The 9,897-nt window shown below is 43.7% G+C and overlaps 1 pseudogene; it reads right to left on the bottom strand.

Moving 5' to 3' along the window:
• Positions 1-7,921: 7,921 nt before the first annotated feature.
• LOC107693416 (cytosolic sulfotransferase 3-like) lies at positions 7,922-9,155 on the bottom strand (annotated as a pseudogene).
• Positions 9,156-9,897: the final 742 nt, after the last annotated feature.

Here is a 9,897-nt window from a genome sequence, read left to right as displayed (position 1 = left end):
TTCACTCCAGAGTCCACTCCAGTTTACGAGTCCGCTCCAGAGTCCTCTCAAGTCTATGAGTTAATTCCAGAGCTCGCTACAAGTCCACTCCAGAGCCTGATCGAGTCCTTGAATCCGCTCCTGAGCCCACTCCAGTTCCTCCCAAGGTGGCGGCATCCACTGCAGAACGTCCCGGGGCGGTGGTATCCGATTCAGCTCCTCCTGAGGTGGCAGCTTCCACTGCAGAACCTCCCGAGGCGGTGGAGTCCACTTCAGCTCCTCTCTGGGCGGTGTTGCACACTTCTGAACTCTCAGTCTGCCCTGTCACGGCCAAGGAGGCCATTCCTGAATTCTCTGTTTGACCTGTTATGGCCGCAGAGGCACTCCCTCCTCGTCCGGTCTACCGTTCACATCACTGAACTATACCAGACTCACTACCTGAACTTACCTGTGTTTGCTTACCTTAGATGTTCCTGTGCTCCACCGCTCCAGTTCTCCACTGATCCCGCTCCTCCACATTCGTCCTGCAAAGAAACAAAGATCCATTACCTCAAGATAAGCCATTTTGAAATTGACTCTCTGTGCCACACTCACCTCTCGTCTGCTCCTAATTCCTCCTTGCTCCTCATTCAATAAATACCTCTGTGTTGACCTCTGTGTCCCTAGCCTGTGTCGTGACAGAAGACCGGACCAATTACAACAATACCATGGACATTTTTTTTTAACAATGTGAATTCGCTCCTCAGAGTTTTCCAAGATGGCCGTCCTATTGAGGATTATGTCGAGGAATTTCTTGACCTTTCCTATAGGGTATCGCTGAATGAAAGAGCCTTGAAGACAATCTTCTGGGGAAGATTGGATGATCTTATTTATCAACAGATGCCAGCGTCCGATACCATCTGTTCCTTGGAGTGCTATATTGAATATGCACTGTTGCTAAGTGGTTCATCCTTTACTGTAGGTGAGGCTACCGACTACCCTGTGGATGAAACCATAAGCCCCAAATCGCCGTCTGCAGCTGACTTGAGCCCGCCGGCCGTTCCTCAGTCAAGCCCGCTGGCTGCGTCTCTCTCCAGCCCGCTGGCCGTACCGATGTCCTCTAACCAAAAGAGGAGGATGAGAAGAAAAGACTGTTATCTGCCCTCTTCCTAGTCCCAGAGCTCGCTCCAGTGCCGGCTCCAGTCCCAGAGCTCACTCCAGCCACCGAATCCAGCCCAGAGAGGGCGCCAGTCCTCGAGTTTAGCCCAGAGAGGGCGCCAGTCCCCGAGTTTAGCCCCACAGTTCCACACAGGGCCACAGTTCTCGAGTTAGGCCTACGGAGGCCCTCTAAAGATTCTCCCCAAGGATTTTTTTTTCCCCCGAGCTCCCCGCTCCGCCATGGCCTCCTGTGCTCCCTGATCCGCCATGGCCCCCTGAGCTCCCTGATCCGCCTTGGAGGCCTCCCATGTCTCCGTCTTGGACCAGCCTCCAGGGCGCCCCCCCCGGTTGATATGTTACGGCATGGGATGCACCTTTCGGGAGAGGGAGGTAATGTCAGGGAGTCTGTCACCAGTCACCAGCTCTGGACTCCATGTCCCAAAATCCTCCCCGGCTCACACCTGTTCTGAGTCACGATCACCATCACCTGGAGTTCTAATCACCCGCACCTGCTGCAGCTCGTCAAGATCCCCTTTATCTGCTCACTCTCCACACTCCGTCCTCGTCCGGTCTACCGTTCACATCACTGAACTATACCAGACTCACTACCTGAACTTACCTGTGTTTGCTTTCCTTAGATGTTCCTGTGCTCCACTGATTTTGTCCTGCAAAGAACCAAAGATCCATTACCTCAAGATAAGCCATTCTGAAATTGATTCTTTGTGCCACACTCACCTCTCATCTGCTCCTAATTCCTCCTCATTCAATACATACCTCTGTGTTGACCACTTACCTGTGTCCCTAGCCTGGGTCGTGACAACATGTATGTGAGCTGTGATTATTTTGCATGCCACCAAATGGAATTTGTATGACAGACCTTTTCAAACATATTAAATAAATAAACAAGGCATAAGTTGTCCATATGACTCCGGTGCTATATTACAAGCCATCGGAAGTCATACGATAGATATTGTTAGGGAAAAATATACACCTTATTATGTAGAGTTTTTGCTTTTTGACAAGTCATTTCAATTGATCTCACGCAATTAAATGGAGACCAAAAATGTGAAAAAACTGTGTGAAAGGAAAAAGTGTAATTTGTGCAAATTCCAAAAATTAGTGTATTACAGCAGCTTTGATTGAGAGGACCAATCAGAACCCACTCCAGAGCCCGCTCCAGTCTGGGAGCCCTCAGAGCCCACTCCAGAGCCCGCTCCAGTCCAGGAGCCTTCAGAGTCCACACCAGAGCCCGCACAAGCCCGGGAGCCTTCAGAGTCCACTCCTGAGTTCGCTTCAGTCTGGGAGCCATCAGAGTTCACTCCAGAGTCTACTCAAGTCTATGAGTTCATTCCAGAGCTCACTCCAGTGTGTGAGTCCACTCCAGAGTCAGTTCTGGTCTATGAGTTCACTCCAGAGTCCACTCCAGTTTACGAGTCCGCTCCAGAGTCCTCTCAAGTCTATGAGTTAATTCCAGAGCTCGCTACAAGTCCACTCCAGAGCCTGATCGAGTCCTTGAATCCGCTCCTGAGCCCACTCCAGTTCCTCCCAAGGTGGCGGCATCCACTGCAGAACGTCCCGGGGCGGTGGTATCCGATTCAGCTCCTCCTGAGGTGGCAGCTTCCACTGCAGAACCTCCCGAGGCGGTGGAGTCCACTTCAGCTCCTCTCTGGGCGGTGTTGCACACTTCTGAACTCTCAGTCTGCCCTGTCACGGCCAAGGAGGCCATTCCTGAATTCTCTGTTTGACCTGTTATGGCCGCAGAGGCACTCCCTCCTCGTCCGGTCTACCGTTCACATCACTGAACTATACCAGACTCACTACCTGAACTTACCTGTGTTTGCTTACCTTAGATGTTCCTGTGCTCCACCGCTCCAGTTCTCCACTGATCCCGCTCCTCCACATTCGTCCTGCAAAGAAACAAAGATCCATTACCTCAAGATAAGCCATTTTGAAATTGACTCTCTGTGCCACACTCACCTCTCGTCTGCTCCTAATTCCTCCTTGCTCCTCATTCAATAAATACCTCTGTGTTGACCTCTGTGTCCCTAGCCTGTGTCGTGACAGAAGACCGGACCAATTACAACAATACCATGGACATTTTTTTTTAACAATGTGAATTCGCTCCTCAGAGTTTTCCAAGATGGCCGTCCTATTGAGGATTATGTCGAGGAATTTCTTGACCTTTCCTATAGGGTATCGCTGAATGAAAGAGCCTTGAAGACAATCTTCTGGGGAAGATTGGATGATCTTATTTATCAACAGATGCCAGCGTCCGATACCATCTGTTCCTTGGAGTGCTATATTGAATATGCACTGTTGCTAAGTGGTTCATCCTTTACTGTAGGTGAGGCTACCGACTACCCTGTGGATGAAACCATAAGCCCCAAATCGCCGTCCGCCACGGTGTCAAGCCCGCCGGCCGCGCCGATGTCAAGCCAGCCGGCCGTTCCTGTGTCAAGCCCGCCGGCTACGCCGAAACCAAGCCCTCAGCTGACAGCAACTGCCTACCTCACCACAAATCAAAAGAGAAACCTGAGGAGGAAAAGGCTGTCGGCTCCAGCCCCAGAGCTCGCTCCAGTGTCTGCAGAGTGCCCTCCAGAGCCCACTTCTCGAAAGCGCCCTCCAGAGCCCGCTCCTCGAAAGCCCTGAGCTTAGCCCAGAGAGGGCTCCAGTCCCCGAGTCTAGCACAGAGAGGGCTCCAGTTCCCATGTCCAGCCCAAGGAGTGCTCCAGTCTCCATGTCTTGCCCAAGGAGGGCTCCAGTTCCCACGTCCTGCTCAAGGAGGGCCACAGTTCCTTGGGGGATAGTAGGGGTCCATCCGTGGTGGCCAGGCCGAGTGCCGAGGCCAGGCTCCCCGAGCTCCCTGTTCCGCCATGGCCTCCTGAACTCCCTACTCCGCCATGGCCTCCTGAACGGTCTGCTCCACCATGGCTCCCCGAGCTCCCTGTTCGGACATGGCCCCCTGGACTGCCTGATCTGCCATGGCCTCCTGAGTCCCCTGCTCCGCCATGGCCTCCCGAGCCCCCAGTTCAGCCATGGCTTCCTAGTCTCCCTGCTACGCCATGGCCTCCAGAGCTCCCGTTCAGCCATCCAAGCATATCAGGCTGACCGGCTGAAAGACCGTTGATAGAAGTCCAGGTCTGAGCCCGAACAACCCAGGGGTCCTAGCCCGTCTCAGTTTTGAGGATCAGAGACTGGCTCAGAAGGCTAGTGTCGCGGCTTGCGCTCCTCCCCCGCCCGCGGATAGGGGTAGGAAGAATCGCGGGTCAAAGGAAGGTAGGTAAAAGACCTAAGGGATGTGATCCAGACAGGGCGTCATCACTTTTGTCCGGATCAGAGTGATACCTCAGTATCCACTGCATGGTTCCCTGAGTAGGGAACGAGACACTGCATCCTCTTTGTTTCTTGCCATGCTGCAAACGCAAGCTTCAGACGAAGAAGTCGATGATGTGTTCTCCCGGCGCCTATTTATACTATAGTTGCACCGGTAGTGACGTCATGGCTGTCGCCGGCCAACATGTTGTTGGTGTTTTTTCAATGTATGCTTCAGACATGGGCCACGACGAGGAGTTCCCAATGGCGACCCCTAGAGGACGCAGTGTCTCGTTCCCTATTCAGGGAACCATGGTTACATAAGTAACTAGTAACCTGAGACGTTTTGTTCTCTTTGACTTGTTGGATGGAAACGATGTTTGTTCGCAAATGTTTTATGCGATATTCCAGTTTTGCGCACAAGTTAAAATCACAGCTTTGGATGGAAACCCAGCTACTAAATGAGCTGAGCTCAGCTAAACCTCACATCAGACAGAGCAGAGGCTAAAGGAAACCCTATAACCCTTCTAATCAGACCAAAGACAGTCACACTTTCCCAGTTTTTATTTTTATTTTTAAAAAAGCATTTTAACTGTGTAAAATGTCGTTTTACACAGTTCTAATCATGCGTACATGTTCAAGCGAGTTTCTGGAACATTTCGGCTTGATTTTCTACAGTGGAAGGAAACAGAGACGTGTTGTCCATCTTTTCAAACAGTCTGTGGCCCTGCCCTAAACACACTTCATGAGCACTTGGGGTCGTGTGGTCGTACAATGGCTGTAGGGTGTCACATGTGTCATTTAGCCAGGGTTGCCAACTCTCACGCATTTGGCGTGAGATACAGCTTCCAGGCTCTGTCTCGCTCTCACGCTGCACTTGTAAAGCCAAAGTGGCAACCCTGCTTGTGATATGAAACAAAGTCTCAGCTTTCAAATTTTGTAAGTTTGAATACAACATTCAAACAATAAATACCGTTTTGGCGCACTTAATATGATGTGATTCGTTGTAGCGCCTCAGTTAAAGCCAGAGCATTGAACATCAGAGTTGCTACATTGCTGCTTTGATCTGGTCACGTGGTTCAGTAGCTCTCAGTAGCTCTAAACAAAGCAGCTGCTGTCAGTGCATCTGAACGGGTTTAACAGGATAGACCACAGCTTCTCTCTGCAGGTATGTGCAGCTACCTGTGGAAAAAATTACAGCATATTATGCATTGATTATTAGGTCGATGACATTTACAGTATCAGTTTATTCTGGAGAGGCAACATTAATGTTTTTCTTGTATTTAACCCTCAGATATCTTGTTCCCTACTCAGGGAACCATGGTTACATAAGTAACCTGAGACGTTAATATATATTCAAATACTTAGAAATATGAGATTGCTTGTTAATGATTTCTAATGAACGTATTAAACATGATGACAAATGCTTTTAACAGAATGTTTTACAATGATTAAAAGCTTTTGTTAATGCAAAACACTTTTGCTACTATTGGGGTGAGATACAGGTAAGGTTAGTGACAGGTTTGGTGGTGTGGGTAGGTTTATGAGATGGGTAAGGGGTCAATAGTGTTCAAGGGTCAATTTTATTGCTATAAGGGAACAAAGTTCAATCTGTTTATATTACACTGTTTTGATAATTTTTTTTGTGAAAAACGGATTTTTTTCTCTCCTGTTGTTATATGATTCAATTAATATCCTAGGGATATAATATATGTGTTATACGTATAAGTGTTAAGGCATTAAAAACATGTTTTGCACCCAAATAACAATTATGTGTTTTTATGGTTTTAGCAAGCATTTAAGTCAAGTCATCACTTTTATTTATATAGAGCTTTATACAATACTGATTGTGTCAAAGCAGCTTTACAGTGTCAAACAGGAAAATAGTTTGTCAAAAATGCAAGACCTAAACTGACCACCCTTTACACAAACATTGTTAAAGTAGCTAAAAGTCCAATTTCCATAAAGGTACTGAATGATTAGTAAATGTTTATAAACATTTACAAATGATGAAAATCTCAACTTTAGATTGGGGACTGCAAAAACATTAACAAATTATGAATACATGATTTGTAAATATGTGTAAATAGGGTGAATTCAGATCATTTGGGACACGTTTTGCCATTGAGATGACTGCTCATAAAGGTACTAATGATTCGTAAACTATTATAAACATTTACAAATTATGAATAGTTTCCACTTTAGATTGGGTACTGCAAAAACATAAACAAATTATTAATAAAAGATTTGTTAAGATGTGTAAATAGCTAAAGTCTGCATACACACGACAGCAAACAAAATGTAAATAATGTGTTAACATGAATAGTGAGTGAAGTGTTTAATATTACTAATTAAACTTTTTTCACAACATTTGTAAATGTAAAAAAGTGCATTAGATAATATATTAATTGAAGTTTAATGACATTTGTTAGCATTTAAATGTACATTAGCAAATAAGCTTTACATTGTATAACATGATCATATGAATTGGAAGTTTAATGACATTTGTAAGCATTTTGTTTACATTAAATAATGATCTGTTAATCATTATGTAATGTTTAATAAGTTTATTTCAACATTAACAAGCATATTATCTTGTAGCTATTTGAATATATATTAATGAATGATCTGTTAATCATTAGATAATGTTTGTTAATGATTAATTGATGAAGCTTTTAGTCATTGTAAACCATGTCAAATTAATTTGTAGATTTTAAGAAGGTGTATGATCATATGAATTGAAAGTTTAATGACATTTGTAAGCATTTCAGTTTACATTAATAATGACCTGTTAAACAGTATGTAATATTTATTAAGTTCATTAGTCAAGTCAGTCAAGTCACCTTTATTTGTATAGCGCTGTATACAATACTGATTGTGTCCAAGAAGCTTTACAGTGTCAAACAGGAAAATAATTTGTCAATAATGCAAGAGGACAATAACAGAGTCATTTTTCCAGCTAAAGTCAGTTCATTGATGATTCAGTGATGTCATCATCCAGTTCAGCTCTCTTCCAATAGTGTCTGTGCAATCAGTCAAGCGTCCCCAACTAAGCAAGCCAAAGGTCCAGACGAAACCAGCATGGTGTGGTTTAACTCCAGGCTGGTTTGTGCTGAGGACTTGTCTGGTTCCCGTGGTCTTGTGCCGATGGTTGTCAAGGTAGTAAACATTAACAAGCACATTATCTCATAGCTATGTGAATATTTGTTAACTAATGATCTGCTAAGCATGATATAATGTTTGACAATGATTTATTAATGAATTAATGTAAAGTGTTTCCGTTAGTTTTATATAAACAAATTAGCCTGTGAATGGCATAGTTATAGTTGTTTCTGCATAAAGTATTACACTGGGATAAAAGAATGTGTTATTAGAAAAATATGTATAATATTAAATATTCTCTAAGTCAAAACAGAGAAGCCATAATTAGGCTTCTGTCAGAATATTGATTATTTATTTAATTATTATTCTGGCAGAAGATCTAGAACTAGTATTAAATCTCAGTGCGGAACTTGACAGTGGTGTTCTTCATTTTCTCTTTGTAGACCTCATCAAACTGTTCATTTTGTGCCACAGTGAAATAATTTTTCCAGTCTCCAACTTTACCTTTTGGAAAGAAAACCAAAAGAAGATAAAAGCAAGTGAAATAATTAAATTCAGAAGGACTAAATTACTTAGATTTTGTGGTTTATTAACCTTTCCGCATGAAGGGTGAGATCTTGAAATCCATGACTGGGACTGTGGAATAGTTGGTCATCTTGTTCTGTTTCATGGCATCAAACTGAACCCCTTTTGTTATTTTCTCCCTCTGTTCAGCTGAAATGGACAAACCCAAGAAGGAACACAAACGTTCCACCTCACGTCCAGTGTCCTGAGGAAGACATGCACATCTAACATACCTTACTGATTTTATGCTAATATGTTTGCTAAAAATGTCTTTTTATATACTGAACTTACTTCAACCAAATTCTCATAGAACATGTATATTAGGTTAGAATATGTCTGTTCTTTCTCCCACCATCCACTGACATGGTCATATCAAGGACCAAACACTTCTATGGGGCAATTGTGGATGTTAAAACAAATTCTTCAGTGAAACATTTATTGGTTCAAGTAATGTAGGGGTTGCACATAATAGAGCAAACAAATCACTTTACTCTTCCAATGTTTATGTATTGTAGAATATAGATTGTATATTTATGTAAACATGATTTATATTCTGACATTAAAATGGTTCTGTAAGCCATTTTACCAACATCTTGCTAAACACCTTTTGTCCTGATTTATTCTGATTTTGCAGATCCATATAGTGGAAAAATATCCGTCCCAGCGTGCCATGAAATAGCAAGGATGCAGTTTATTTTTGCACTGCCGTGCTGTGAAATCAGAATAAATATTTTCTGAATGAACATGTTCCCTAATTGTCAGCAGGGCAATTCTATGTCGAGTGGTGCTCAAGTTGAAAAGCAAAAAGGTGGAAAAGTGGCTTTAGTAACATCCACATTATCGTTGACCAATAAGATGTTGTTTCATTATTTAACTTTTCAAATATTTTACTTACTCTTTCCTTCCATACATTTCTGTAAGTAGGTGTTCCAGTCTCCTGGTTCAGGTTCTCCCATGTTCATTCGATCAAAATGAAAATAGGAAACTGCATTGTCTTTTGCATTCCGTGCTACATACACAATATGAATGAGTGGGAAAATGACAAGAAACAAGATTTTCATTATATTCAGCTAATAACACAACTATTGCTGTGTCTCAATCAGATGTAGTTCAATTTAATTGAAGGCCTGCAATAGAGACCATAACTTTATTTTTATGAAGTTCTAATGCTGTTCTGAGACAATTATTTTCCAAGCCAAACTGACCTGCCTGTTTCAAGAGCAAAGTTGAATTAAGTGCTGTAGTAAACTGCTAATTATGCCCACCATAATTAGCAGTTTAATAATAATTAACAGTTTACACCTTTCTGAAATTTACTTTGAGAAAGATGGCCTTTCTTTAGCCTTTGTCTACCTCTGATTTTTTGTATAGTTGTTAGGCTCTCCGTGAGCCTCCTTGATAGCTATCTTGAGTGTAGGATATAGTCAGGCCTCCTCTCGCTTTAGAAAGTCATCATGCTGAGGCCTCCATCTTTAGAGCTAAGTCATACAGTGTTGCCAAGTTGTTAGGCTCCCTTTGAGTCTCCTCTGCTAGCTGCCTTTACATAGGTGTATTATTAGGCTTCCTCTCGCTATCTTCCTGCTGAGACCTCTGCTCCCGAGAGCTCCACCTGAACAGCAGTTGTTAGGCTCTCTGTGAGCCTCATTGATAGCTGTCATGGGTGTAGGATGTAGTCATACCTCATCTTGCTTTAGAGAGTTGTCACGCTTAGGCCTCCATCCTTTGAGCTCAGTCAGGCAGTAGTGCCAAGTTGTTAGGCTCTCTGCGAGCCTCCTTGGCTAGCTACCTCTGCAGAGGAGTGTT

Source organism: Sinocyclocheilus anshuiensis, unplaced genomic scaffold, assembly GCF_001515605.1.
Source record: "Sinocyclocheilus anshuiensis isolate Anshui unplaced genomic scaffold, SAMN03320099.WGS_v1.1 scaffold1562, whole genome shotgun sequence".
Lineage (NCBI taxonomy): Eukaryota > Metazoa > Chordata > Actinopteri > Cypriniformes > Cyprinidae > Sinocyclocheilus > Sinocyclocheilus anshuiensis.
This window is presented reverse-complemented; position numbering and strand designations above follow the sequence as displayed.